Raw genomic sequence first — 14,238 nt, forward strand, 5'->3', positions numbered from 1 at the left:
ATGTGGACCTGTGGCTGTACCAGTAAGTACCTGTCAAAGCGAGTCGGACGTGACTGACACTCGCACGGACCAATGAAATCGAGGCCCGCCCGCCCGCCACAACAACCGACTACATGGCTCAATTTCCCTCACAGATTCAATCTCTCATGAGTCGTGAGGACAAATGTGTTTGGATCAGACAAACACGCAATCAGTTGTTGATTCACAGATGGGAACACGAGCAAAACCAATAAGAATTTAGCCCTGTCCGTCAATTGCAGCCTCTTCCTGCTAATGTTTACACTGTATGAAAACATGGAACGGACTGATGCAAATTTGACTATACAGTGTAAAAAATAAAAAAGAAATTAACAGAAAGCAGAACAGTCCAAGACATTGTCACTGTGCACTGCTGTTTAAAATGTTTTAAACGATTACAAACTGAAGAACATTACCAGCTTCACCACAAAGTCATGCCCTGTTTTCTTGAGTATTCCACAGAGCACTGGCTGGGCAATGGAGACAGTACTTACACTACACTTACATCATATGATACTGTTCTGCATCCCAAATACAGTGCTGTGAAAAAGTGTGTGTGTGTGAGCAAGAGAAAGAGCCCAAAAACAATGGCCCTGATTCTTATTGGACAACCAATTCATCCTCTAGCCAATCTGTGACTGGAACACAGCACCAACCTTGGGGTAGACCATTCCCATTGGTTACCAAGTCCAAGAAAATGTAGAACAGCTATCACATCTACACATCAACACAACAGCAAATGGAAAATATTCAAGCTCGTTTAGGATAAACAAGTATAAAAGGCTATGATAAATCTTTCAACAGACAGCTTGTGTTTATAGGGTGGATTTTGCTTTTGTTCAAGAAAATTCATTCTGTGATGAAAAAAAAAAAAGGTTCATTTAATATCCGTAGGCAGTCCATGGTTCTTCAGGGGAAAAAAAGCCAGAATCCACGCAAATGCTCCACACTTCAAGTTCCCGGTCCAGCGTTTCCTTTGTTATTCTGAAATGTCATTCTGAAATGAAAATTAAATAAGTGTGTCCGTCCGCCACTCTTTTCTTTCGCAGATTGAAAACCCATTTGAATACCGCCAGCGTTCGGCCGAGCGGATCTGCCGCCTGCGCGGGCGTCCTTGACCACGGAGGCACGACGTACGCTGGAATTGGGGGGGGGGGGGGGTGAACAGCATGTACGCGGCTTACCGGCGATCTACGCAGTAAGCCATTAGTGCCCTCGTACTGCGCGGCCGCGTTTACATACCAGCTTTTATTTTGTTAAATGAGCTGCGGCAGTGACCTCCAGAGTGACCTCCGACGTGACGACCGACGACGGCTAGCGTTAGCGTCAACACGATCTCCAAAAGGGAAAAGGGACACCTCCATCTTAAACACTGATCAGAAGATGGTTTCGATAGGAAAACCAAGCCCTCCTGCTTCCTCGTCACAAGACATTAAATGCAGGTCCTTGATGCAGATAATTAATAAATAAATAAATAAATATATCCGAATCATTAATTTAACTGATGAGAGATGCAGCCTCTATCATCCTCGTACGCCGTGCCATCAATCCGCAGAGTCCGTCCGCCCTGACGCGCACGTGGAAATGCAGAAGCGCATCAGCATTCAGGATCAATCAAATAATAGGTTCTGTTTCCAAGGAGAAGAAAATGTCAGTTATTTACTTAGCAACACAATGTGACCCAGCACTGTCTTCCTAGGAACCAATTTCCAGAATGCTTTTTGGTTTCAAAGCAAAGAACATACACTGTTTCTCACACATGCACACACACACACACACACACACACATATGTATGCACACACACACACACACGCACACACACATATACACACGCGCACACACACAAGTAGCATAAGCTGTCAGCTGTATTTTTGAAATGTTTATCTGAAATAATCACATGCTAATGTGCCAGAGAAATACCTTTGAAGCGAGTCAAATCTGCCGAGGATGTGAACAAAACAACAATAAATAAGGCGCTTAAAGGGAAAAGACTGTTATTTCCTCCAGAGTCTTTCGGCTATTGAAGCGCCGTGAAGTGACCTTGACCACGGTGTAGGACTCCAAACATTTGGTGATGGTCGACAGTCTTCTCAAGCATACATATTTCTAAAACTCCTTGGTTTATAATATTCACAAACCGCTAAGTATTTAAAGCACTCATACTGGGTGTATTGTCATACTGGTTGTGAATAATGGACAATAACCTTTTTACGAACATGTGCCCATTACCGACGGACATATGGAGGAAATGCTGGGTGGTTGGGTCTAAATCAGTGCCGATTTGGACACAACTGCCCGGCATTTCCTTCATTTCACACGGTCCAAAAAAGAGCTGAATGTAATCTGAATCGGTGGTTTCCTGTTCATGACTGAGTTTCTTTTCCTGCATCTGGGAGTTCACTGCGAAACACACATCGATGACCTCATTTTCTGCAGCCGTCATAAATAAAAATCCCAACCCTTGTGCATTGTGTTCCGTGATAAATAACATCATTGTGAGGGGCAGCATGAATGAATGGTGGGTAAACAGCCCGAAACTGTATAAACCATTTCCTCCTGGAAGAAATCGAGCCACAGAGAATGTACAGAGCGGGACACAAAAAAAACCATTGTTGAAGCGGTTTCCTGTCAAAAGCGCAATAGCCGAGACCCTTTTTTCAGCCAACTGTTTATAATTACAATGCCCACAGAAACACATCTCCATTCCAAAATAATGATTCATTTCATAGCCGGACACGCCCACCGGCAAAATTAGGGCGTGAGCGCAGATCTGCGTGAGCATCTTCGGCGTGAATGGTTAGCGGTTACAAACCGCTTCTGAATTAAAAAAATAAATAAATATCAGCTTCAGACCAAAACGCGACTCTGTTGGTGTGAACGTACTGGGTTTCAAAGCAACTCACATCGTAACGAGCCATTTGTTATTCCATTGGTCTGAAAGGAAATGGTTTTGACAGTTAAATTACAGCCCAAAAATAAAATAAATTTGGTGAACCCATAAACAAAATTTAAACATGTTACTGTGAATTCACCATAAAATGGTAAACTGATGTGTGTATGCTAGCTTACTGTGACACTCAAGTTCAGCAGGTGTTACTAATAACATTATCAATGATCAATTAATAGATTAGCATTCATTTAATATCAGTTATTGGTATTTGTGTTATCTTCAGTATCTTGAAGGGTTCCTCCATTGACTTACAATGAACAGGTTAACCACCACATCCCAGCAATATATATTTGGGCTGCTATCTTTAAGACAAAAAAGAAAGGATGAAGCTTTGTTTGCTTTTTACAGCAAGTTTTTGTTACTATAAATGTGCTGTTGCAACTTGTGGAAATGTCATTATAATAACAAGTAAACCTTGATCCAAACATGCATGACACTGTAATTAATATAATTGCCCATAATGTCTTACATAATGCAGGAATATTATTCAGCCCAAATTGCATTCCCTTTGCGTGACACATGATTTAGAGGCAAGTTTGTTTGCATTGTGGGTAAGAACAGCGCTCCAGTTACAGCCGCACGCAGTGTGGAGGGCCATGGGATCTTTCGTGACTACAGTGAGTATGGCCCTTAGTCTAACATCTCATCATTAAAGCCTCCAAACCGACAGTTTACCAGTTTTTCTTTTTCTTCTACTTGGCTTCTACAGAGAAATGAGTAAGTTTTTAACAATGTTATTCCTCTCCAAGTAGCCTACTAAAGACCTGGGTCTACAAGGCTACAGTCTTTATATGTCATTACCGCCGTCAGTATGATGTCACAAGGATAACACGGCAAAGTTAAAACAAAAACAAACCGGCAGGCCGTGAACAAGAGTGAGTCAGAGCCTGGGTTCCAGCAGCAGACGCTAACGGTAGCCTAACGGAAATAATCAGCATCCTCTCCTGTTTCCGCGCGGCGGTGTTGACTCAGTTAGTGTGGCCTGTACGCTGGGGGGGGGGGGGGGGGGGGTAAGTTCCGTGTTTGAGTTACAACGGGTTCCGTCTGTCTCGCCCATCTGCTTTCCGTGGACGCGTCTCTGTCTCCGCAGACGACTCGGGAGGCTGACGGGTAAGGGGGGGGGGGAGGAGGGGGGGCGTGGCAGAAACGAACACCAATCCTGTGCGAGCCCCACCGCCAGCGCTTCATGTCTTAAGCCGAGCCCTCCGGCAAGCAAGTCATTACCGCGAAGAGCTCGAGCTCTTAATTCAACCGCACAGGTGTGGGGAAACTTACCTGGGGTCGGGGCGTCGCCCGTCGCCGTGCTGCGAGAGAGGAGCAGAGAGCTGACGCCGACGGACTCCCAAAACGCACCCCCCCCTCCTCGCCCCCCTCGCCCGTGGGCCTATTCTGAATTCCCCCTGTGCCATGCCTAAGCAGATGGTGCCCCGCCCAGACGACTGCCACACAGCTCACTTAAACGCACGTGCACCGTAATTTGAGTAGGAATTTAAATTTCTCTTTTTTAGCTGTTAAATAAAGACAAGCACACGGTCCAGCTAAATCTGACTGTTTTCGCAAGGGAGCCAGTTACACTTCAAAAGTCTTCAGTGACAGCCTCGTAACTGTATTTTTTTCCCCCACCATTTAATAAAGCCATGCTTCACATTATATCCAATGAATGCTTTTTGAAGAATTATGTAGATCACTATAAATATCACTGTGCACAACATAATATCCACTGTTAATTTAACTCTAACAGAGTACACATGAGCCCAAAAGGGAGCATATGTACTCTGAAAAGAGTTGATTGAACACTGAACATTTTACTGCCGCTCGCGTACCAGTTACATGTTTTATTCAAATCGCCATTTCCACTCGTTAGCATAAAATAAAAGGTTCTTGTGGGGGCCAGAGGATGTGAAAGCGATGCATTTCCAATCACGCATCGATCAAGAGGGGAAGCGAAGCAGAACAAGTCACTTGTGAAGTCGCCTGCACACACTGGAAATAATTAGCTGCCTCACCCACAGAAAGATCCGGATCTATTTCCAGCGCTGACTTCCTCGGCACCACCAGGTACAGATGCTTTGAATTTGGTCAAAACGTTGAGATGGAGGGGAGGGGGTTAGGGTTAGTTAACTGCCCTCCATCTGACTGAATCCCACTGAGTCGTGTTAAATCAGTCATGGGGGGGCGGGGGGGGGGGGGGGGGAGGTACGACTCTGTGAAACGCAGCCTCTCTCTCCGGACGTGGTGGGGGTCGCGAGGTGGAAAGCTCGCCGTTGTCTGTCGCAGGTACGGGCCTCTATGGTTCGGCCCCCTGAGCCAGTCCAGGCAGCTCCGGCTCAAGCTCTCATTGAAATTAAATGCATAAATTACAGGAATAAATCCGATCCAAAGCTCGTGGAAACCTGACAAAGAAAACTACAGCAGTACGCTCATCCAGACAGACGCTTTCATCCAAAAGGCAGGACCGAGGCTCTGATTCACCGATCGATTGGGGGAGGAATTCCATCTAAGCACAAAGCAGTTTGGCCTGTAACATTTTTTTATTCATAGCATTATAAATGCGACCATACTTCCACGTCACCGCCTGGTTTGAATGGGAAGCACTGTGAAGCCTTCGTGCCTGCGTGCTTTCAAACGAACGTACCAGACGTGACCCTTCGACCAGCAGGGCGGCCATTTTCTGTGAAACGGAACCGAAGCCCGAAATCAAGGCCCTAACATTTCGCTCTCCGACACAAACCCGCCGTCACGACTGCTAAGGAACGGCATTCTGAGGGAGATCGGAACATCGTTTTTATTTATTTTTGACAGAGCGGCCGAAGAGCGGTCTGTTTGGAAAAGCGTGGGTTAGCGGGTGAAACGTTCCGGCATAGAGCGGCACGGCGAGATTAAGGCGTCCTCAGACCTTTGTTGTCCGAAAGAATGCCCCTGTGAATTTCCCCATTTATTTTCTGACTGCCCTGATTCATGTACGGCCACAGAGGGGCTCTTTGCATTCTGGTCATACCCCCAGCACCTCACAGTCCCTCTCCTGTCCCGGCCGAACAAAGACCCATCAAAGCCAAGCGACTCTGACGAGAAACAGCCAGGCTCCTGAATGCTTCATTTTGTTGTGCTTCTTGTTTGTTTGTTTTTTTCTGTTCTATAATATCATTACGGATTTTATGCATTTCACAGTCCCAAAGTGCCCAGTGCTTGAAAACAGAAACAACATTTTTACTGTTAATGTTGGCATGTTTTAACAAGTGCTCTGCAATATTACTGTTTTGGCATTCATTTTCTTGACATTAGTATCCCTTAACAAGCGATTTTTTTAAATAGTTTTTGTTCATATTTTAGCAGGCATTTTACACTCATAATATATATTTTATTGGTTATTAAAAATGAAGAAAAAAATGAATAAGTATGCAAATAATACATGCAATGGTCTTTATGATCATTTTACAATCCCTTTATAAATCAACAAGAGTACCCCATTGTACCAAATGCATTCTGGCAACACAGCTCTTTATAAACAACTTATTATCAATCCAAACACACACACACACACACACACACACACACACAAATTTAAAGTGATACATAACTCATAGCACATTGGCTTGCACTTCTAAAGACGGGCTCATCGTTAGAGAAGCGCTCCACTGGAGAAAGCCACACAAATGACCGATTTAGTTCTCGCAAGCGTGGTCTTGAGGCCCACACACACACACAGTGCACTCGCTGTTTCAGCTTCAGCTGAGTTCTTCACTTGTTGGCTTTCTTTGAGCTGTTAATTGCACTCTTTACAGCACGACATTGCTTGACAAGTGTGTGCTGTTCGTTGTTTGTGAAAGAGATGCGCCGTCAGTGGTGTTGACAACGCAAGCTACTCAACCTTGCTTTGTTGCTCTGGTTGATTTGCTTCTGAAGTAAGTAGAAAGTACAAAGGACAACTGAGCTTTTTGATTCAGACACTCTGACACTATCACCAAGAGCTACTAAGCCAAATTTAAAGTTGTTATTAACTTTAAATTTCATACCCCCCTCCAACAATTCTGTATTATCATAATATCACTACCGAGCATCAGAGCTTGTTTTTTCTGGCTTAAGTTACTTGTGTTTTTAAAGGGATGTCATTTCATTAAAATTAACAGGAAAATGATGACTTGCACAAAACCTCCAGCCCCAAGAGTGCATGGCAGAGAGAGAGAGAGAGAGAGAGAGCACGAAATGAGAGTATTAAGAAGAGATAGGACAAAACAAAATTCATGTCTTTGTAGAGGATGAAACCTTGATCATTCACTGCACCGACAAAATAATCAAATTTGCTGCCCATCTTTGGTGTGGACTACTGCATTAAAGTTAAGCAGTGAGTAACGACAAATCCATTCATAAAACTGCCTATAAATGAAAATGTAACAGCACAATGCAAACACAAATGGGTCACAAGGACATGTTTAATTGTGTCTTTCTGTTTCCCTCTGACAACATTCCTTCCTTCAAGGATGTAAAACAGGAAACTGTGAGCTGAGGTCAGAGGTCAAACCCACAGCAGTGCTGCGTTAACAGCTTAGCCAAGTGTGACCCATTCAAAGCACCAGGAATAAAATACACCATGCCACCAGGGTTGGGAAAGGTCCATTCAAACACCCACTATATAATCAACAGATTTCTTGGGCCATAAAGATAATGAAATTATCCATTTTGAACTGTGATCAGAAATAAAAAAACAATAGCCTATATTCAGTTCCAAAGGTAACTGAACAATGCATAAGATGCTATAAACTACATTTTTATTCATTTATGGCCTGTCATGGATCCCTATGTGTTAGTAATAAAAGAAATTCTTAAATAATAAGTTCAGATTTTATTACTCAATTAATGTTGTGTTCGTACCCTAGAAGTGTTATTATAGCCCTGTCATCCTGGCTTTTTTGGTGTCAGTCTCTTTCGCACCGACACAATGCAGATCTAACGCGTGTCATCTAAGGATTATTCCAATGCACATTCAAGAGACAGCATGGGTTTCAGCATCAATACAGCATCCCACTGGTGTGAGTCGAGTGTGGTTCAAACAGCGGGCCCGGCGGTGATGTGAGTGGCAGCAAGAAGTAGAAAAGGTGCTTAACCAGCCATCATAAACAGCATTAAAAAAGAGTAGAAAAATTATTTAATTGTTTACTTCAAACTGCACTTTGCAAAAAAAAAAAAAAAAAAAAAAACCCTGTGGGCGGCAAACAGAGAAAAGTGTAAATGAGGACATCCACCGCTCGGTTTGACAGATCTGTGATTTGGCACATGCCGATCTCCCAGTGGAGAAAGAAAACAATGAACTCGTTTTAATAGAATGAAACAAAGGCACTCAAAGGAAATTATCTTAAAGCAGCATTATGTGATCAGAACCAATTCCAGCACCTATTTCCATGGGGACAGCGGTCCGCTGCAGTATCTGAGGAAGCAGACTCCACAGGCCACTGCACACTCAGAATGCGACGGGCCAGAGATCTGCTGGGAGTCCGAGGTGGGGTATGAACCCAAGTCCCTCTGTCTCGTCCAAGGATTCCACTGGCAACCGTGTTACCAGTCTGCTAAAGGCAAAATCGCCCCTAGGCAAGGACAATGTCAGTATTTTATTTTATTTTTTTAATTTGAGGGTTGTGTCACCATAGAGTGTTGTCACGGTAACCCGCTATGAGGTCTTCGCTTTACCGCACCTTTACTTTGTTTTGTTTGCGAACTAGCCCGTGCTACACCCGCTATGAGAACAGGCGACTGCTGTGACATGGAGGCTTAGACTTCATGAACCTCATGTGCTGTCAACCATTGACTGGTCTGAACCAATCAAATTATTCCTCCATAAAATGAAAACATTCAGATTCCTTCAAATCGGAGAGTCACATGGTACCTCCACCCATTTTAGGGCGGAGCAACCAGCCATCAGTCACATATTTGGATTTGAAAACTGACCCCCTCTTTCGCAATGCCCACTATATATAACTGATATAGCTAATAATTTAATAAAAATGCTGCCAGTATTATTTAGATGCATTTATTTACCCAAATGCAGCAAAAATAATCATAAGAAATAGGTCTGTAACTGCCAATTTGTACCGTCAAAGAGCAACAGTAGCAATTACTGCCTTTTGGAATCTCTTGCCTTTCCGATGTGTCATTCACACTGTGGCAAGGTGATTGTTTTTTTATATTCTTCTTCTCCTTCTTCTTTTCAAAGTAATGAAGAAGGTGTCAAACTGTCTCCACGCTCTCAGACAATCTGCCAAGGCCTCTCCTCTGCCGGCCACCTTTTGCGAGCGCGCGGCTGTTTGTCTTTTGGAGGGAAAATCCGGAGCTCTCGCTTTTTATGAGCCGCCAACAAGGCGCTAAGGGTGACCCGCTCCTTTCATTACGGCAGAGCCGGAATCAAACTCGCAGCCACTGCCGCCAGAGCCAAAGCCGCCCGACCCCTACACAGCAACAACTGGCTCCTGCTACGATGCTACACAAGCTACAGCCAATTATGTCACATCTTTCTGGCGTGTTTACCCTGACTTAATACCGCTGGCTGGATTTCCCCACACAGCCCCAAGGCAAGGGGCTTCCCTGGGAGAACTGGGTTTTACTCCCAAACAATTTCCGTCTACCTTTTTTTGGTCCACGAGATCATTTTCCACTAGCCTCCTCTATTTTCCCCCCTTTCAGATTCCTCTCCTCAAGAAGTTTTTTTTTTTTTTTTCTTTTCTGTAGCACTGGCATCAAAGAGCCCACACTGCCTGGCTGCCAGCTTCATCAGCTCCTTGGCAAAGCAGGGAAGCACCAGGTAAAGGTAAAGGTAAAGGTAATGGGCTGAACTGGCCCCTAAAAATGAGTGGGGAAAAAATCACCCACTCACTTTAACCAGCCGAACCAGCCTGGTTCTAACTCTATGGTGGAAATGGGGGAAGACGGACTGTTCTTCAAAGCTAACCCTACAGATTCCACATTCTATTAGCCTTTAGCCTGTCTTTAACTATGGGCAGTGGGCCTGGCCAGCATAGGATTGGCTCCCCATTTATATCTGGGGGTTCCCCCCGAGATTTCGTCCCACCCTGGGAGCTTTCTCTCAACACTGTTTTGCGTGTTTTCTGTTCTGACTGGGGAGTTGTTTTTTTTAGTTTTTTTTTTTTACCTCACTCACTTTTTCTCATGTCTTTTTTCTATAAAAAAGGATTTGTGACAGTGACTCTGTAAAAAGCACTAGACAAATAAAACTTTATTTTTTTAAATTCCAAGCTGTAAAAAAACGCCAGTAGGCACACAATTAATGCCACAACCAAACCATAAAGGACTCCAATCTGCCTCCACAGGCCTCTTTACAGCATACAGATATGAAGATGTGAAGTTTTGCTAACGGTGGCTTTGTCCCATTCTCAACATTCAGGGAGATACTTGACAGATACCTCATGCAGGAATCAAATAAAGCCAAGTGCTGCTAAGTGCAACTTTACCATAAGTTAATACAAAAAAATGTTAAAAGATAATATGAATATTACTATTTTAATCTCATCATGGCCCAGAGCTGAGAGGCCAAGACCCGTTCAGCTATTTTCTTCAAGGCTGTGCTCATTCAAGAAGGTTAAGTTGCACCGTCGTTTTTCAACCCGACGAACTCAAGCAATTTTCACGCTATTTAAGTTTTTATTATCAATTTTTATATTTTTGAATTCACTTTATTTTACTGTGTCATCACATTAAGAGGACATTCAGTGCACAGACACAGGCTCCCTGAACCGTACATCAGACAGCTTTTGTAACATCAGTGTTTTTTTTTTTTTTCGTTTTTCTTTCTTTTTATTTTCGGGGAAAGAGCGTTGAAAACATAACTAACGGGCGGCACGGCCTGCAGCCCTCTTGAACTCCAGCGTTCCTCTTTCTTTCTCAGCGAAAGTAATTAAATTCTGCCATTAGCCAGCCCCTGTTCGCCAGCATACGGCTTTTCTTTCAACAGCCTAATGAACAAAATGTGTTTTGATGAGCCCTGATGAAAGCTGCTTGGGTGAAAATGAATGCTTTATTCCACCACCCCCACCCCCCCCCACCCCCCCCCCCCCACCCCCCCCCCCCCCCCCCCCCCCCAGTCACATTTAGCGGGATTTGCATAGCTCCACCACAGAAGGCGGGGGAATGACCTGAAAAGGTCACAGATCTGGCTCGTTCGTTCCACGTCTTTTCTGTCCGTCATGTCGTGTGGCGTCTCAAAATATGGAAAATTTCAAAAACCAGCCCTGATTATCTGCATAGTAAAAAACGGAATTGTCACGTCTGACACATGGTTACCATGGCGTTAAGGCAGTTAAAGTGGTGAGGAGGCTTGTCTTCCTTCTCAAGGTGTCGGAATCATGGGATTAGAATGTTCTCGACTGAACATTCTAACGCTGATGTCACAATCACTACTGGTGACTGAAACCAATGAAAGTTCTAGAACACTGACTTTTGTGTGTTTTGAAAGAACGTTCCAAAATAACTTCTCTTCAGTGGGTTAAAGTAGCCCTCTCTGGCAAGGGGCAAGGCACCATCATGCATGCACAGCTTTTGCCTTGGGGGGTGGGGTGGGGGGGATCGCTGGAGGGTGAAAAACACTTTGAGCGACTGTTTTGCACAAAGCCAGAGAAACGGGAAGCCGCGGCTGAGACGGCACACGTTGTGCGCCGCGTCGTACGCAACGCAGCTTTTTTTTAGAGTAATTAACAATCAACCTTTTCTCCGCTCAGTGGGCCCCTCACAGATCACTGGCTATGATTAGAGCTTCGTGACATTTGCAAACGCACTGCACTGCAGGCAAAAAAAAAAAAAAAAAAAAACGAGAGAAAAAAAACCTCTTTTTTTTATTTAAATATCCCGAGCTCTTCTCCAACAACACCTAGGCGAACCTCTGGCTGTTTTCTGCAGAAGTGAGATATCCAGTGTGCCTCTCAGTCCCGTGGCATCCTGCAGAACAGCCGTTCAGCTCCCTCTGTGAAGGACGAGGTTAAATGCCACATTTACTCAGTCCTGAGGACTGAAAAGCCCTGACCCAGTTTCACATGTTCATGACAGACTGCAGTCAGTCTCCTTGTAGGCTTTTTCCTAATAAGAGCCCTAAAGAGCAATTAAGCCAAGCCCGTTGGCTTTATGAGGACTATATGAGAGGTGGGGAGTGAGTCTTTTTTGCGCGCGAGACTGTATTTGATTTCACAGGGCTGCGTTAAGAGAGTTTGATGAAACGGTAATCTAATTCCACGGCAAGGCTAGGAAGATTAAAAGATCTGAAAAGAGAGCAAAACAGGAGGGCGAAGTGGCGCATCAAGGCCACCGTAGCTCACATCCGCAGGTGAGTGGGGATATGAAGACTCATTTGTGGAGTACATTCTGCATATATATGTATTTTTTTTCCTTGCCACTGTTGCGTTAGGCTTGCTCCTGTGGGGTTTTTAGGCCAGGGTTGTCTGCAAAGCATATCGCGACAACTGCCGTAAAATACGCTGTACAAATAAAATTTGACTGAATTTGATTGATGGCAGAGGAGGAACCGACTCATTTTGTTCGGTGCTACCAGGAATAGCGTGCTGTATATTTGTGCCGGCACAAATCTGATACAGTCACAAATCCGATGATATGAAACGCAGAGTTAATTAGCTGGAGGACCCGAAGGGGTAACAGATATGTCACAAAGGCCCAGAATGCATCAGCACGTAGAAAAACAAGAACTGAGCGTGACGCTTTATTAGGGATGGGCGAGCGTCAAGGTTTTATCTATACTGATGCCATTATCGATTCTGCTTAACGATTCGATTCTTTATCGATTCTGTTATCGATTCTTTTTGATTATTCGGAGGGAAAAATGTTTTTTTTTTTTACAGTACCAATGTTTTAAATAATACTTTCTCATTCACTATAATAGCTCTCTCTTACGGAAGAAATTTAATTATACAAATGGATATACCAAACATAAATAAATTATAAATAAAATAGACATTCAACAGAAAGGTCAAAATAAATTCAAACATAAATTTGACAGTTCTTCTTAATAAAAAATAGGCAGAACAATTATACTTCTGCAAAGCCAGAAGACGGGAAACATTCAGTAAAGCGATAATGGTGGATCAGAGTATGCTGGTCTTTTGACTTTTTTAATTGGCTGTATATTATGGCAAGACAAAAGGCGAACTCCGACTGTTTGTGGCATTCCCTGTTCCCAGTTTGTACATAAGCCGTTGTTTTTAATGCACCTGCTGTTGCGTCAATGACAGCAAACCTGGAGAACGACATAAGGATATATATTTTTTTTTTTTTTATGCACACACGCTTTTTCTTCATGAACACGGTGTGTGAATTATTTCTAATCTTGACAAATTACGTAAATGAAGACACACTCTCAGAATTTGTATTTAAGTGCCACTCTGTGAAAAACTGTTCACTGAACCTGGGGCTCTGTTTTTGCCATGTTCAGTGCTGTAAAAATCAGCTCATAATAGTTTCTCCCATTCTCTGGTATAGGAAGTGACTACAAAGGGTTACAACCCAACTGTAAAATGGAACCACGGGGGTTATCTCTCCACAGGTCAGACCTGAGATAAAAATCACCCCCAAGATAAGGCCTGCTATTCAAAGCTCTTCCACTCTCTCACCTGCCCGTCCACTCCACCGCGCAATCAATTACAATTATCTTCTCAGCTTCAGAACACAAGTTGACTTTCAGAGTGTTTTTCTAAAGCCCTGGAATAGGCCGGTCACCTCAAAAAATCCAGTCACTTCACCTCGAAAAAAAAATCATCTCAAAATGGCTTCCTGTCGACGCGATTGAAATACCTCGCCTTTCAACCGCTCGCTGTGCGGCGTGAATGGCAGCTTTGACTTCGACCGCCTTCATTGCGATTCAGAAACCTCGAGAGGCGAACCTTAAAAAAATTACCCATTGAGTCGAGAACTCCGCATGCGACGCAAACATCTGTTCATTTGTATTCCGTCCAAAGCCACCTCGACACCGCACAGATGATTTTGACTCATTAACTCGCGAAAAGTATACATCTGAGGAAAACGAGAACCGTGACAGAGCACTGCTCCCCGAATATCTCAAACACGATCACACCGGCTCACTTCTCTGCCCCCTTAATATCAGAGTCTGGCTATCGTTCTTAATATTCTCCGGTCTGTCGAGTTCAAAAAGGTATCCAACCCAATTTTAAGCCCCTTTCAAAGGCTGTTAATGGAAAGATGGGCACCACTTTTGAGGGTGATACTTTTCTCAGTTTCCCTTCTAGCAAATTCTGTATCAGACAGA

General features: G+C 43.8%; 2 protein-coding genes across 12 annotated transcripts in view; one reads left to right on the plus strand and one right to left on the minus strand.

Moving 5' to 3' along the window:
* adgrl3.1 (adhesion G protein-coupled receptor L3.1) overlaps positions 1–14,238 on the minus strand; it is a 223,943-nt gene that overhangs the window by 206,100 nt on the left and 3,605 nt on the right. The window lies entirely within an intron of this gene.
* LOC118227461 (multiple PDZ domain protein-like) overlaps positions 11,889–14,238 on the plus strand; it is a 63,165-nt gene continuing 60,815 nt past the window's right edge. The window contains exon 1 of the mRNA XM_035417956.1: positions 11,889–12,288. The gene's annotated coding sequence lies outside the window, so the exon portion shown is untranslated. The remainder of the gene's footprint in view (positions 12,289–14,238) is intronic.

Source organism: Anguilla anguilla, chromosome 5, assembly GCF_013347855.1.
Source record: "Anguilla anguilla isolate fAngAng1 chromosome 5, fAngAng1.pri, whole genome shotgun sequence".
Lineage (NCBI taxonomy): Eukaryota > Metazoa > Chordata > Actinopteri > Anguilliformes > Anguillidae > Anguilla > Anguilla anguilla.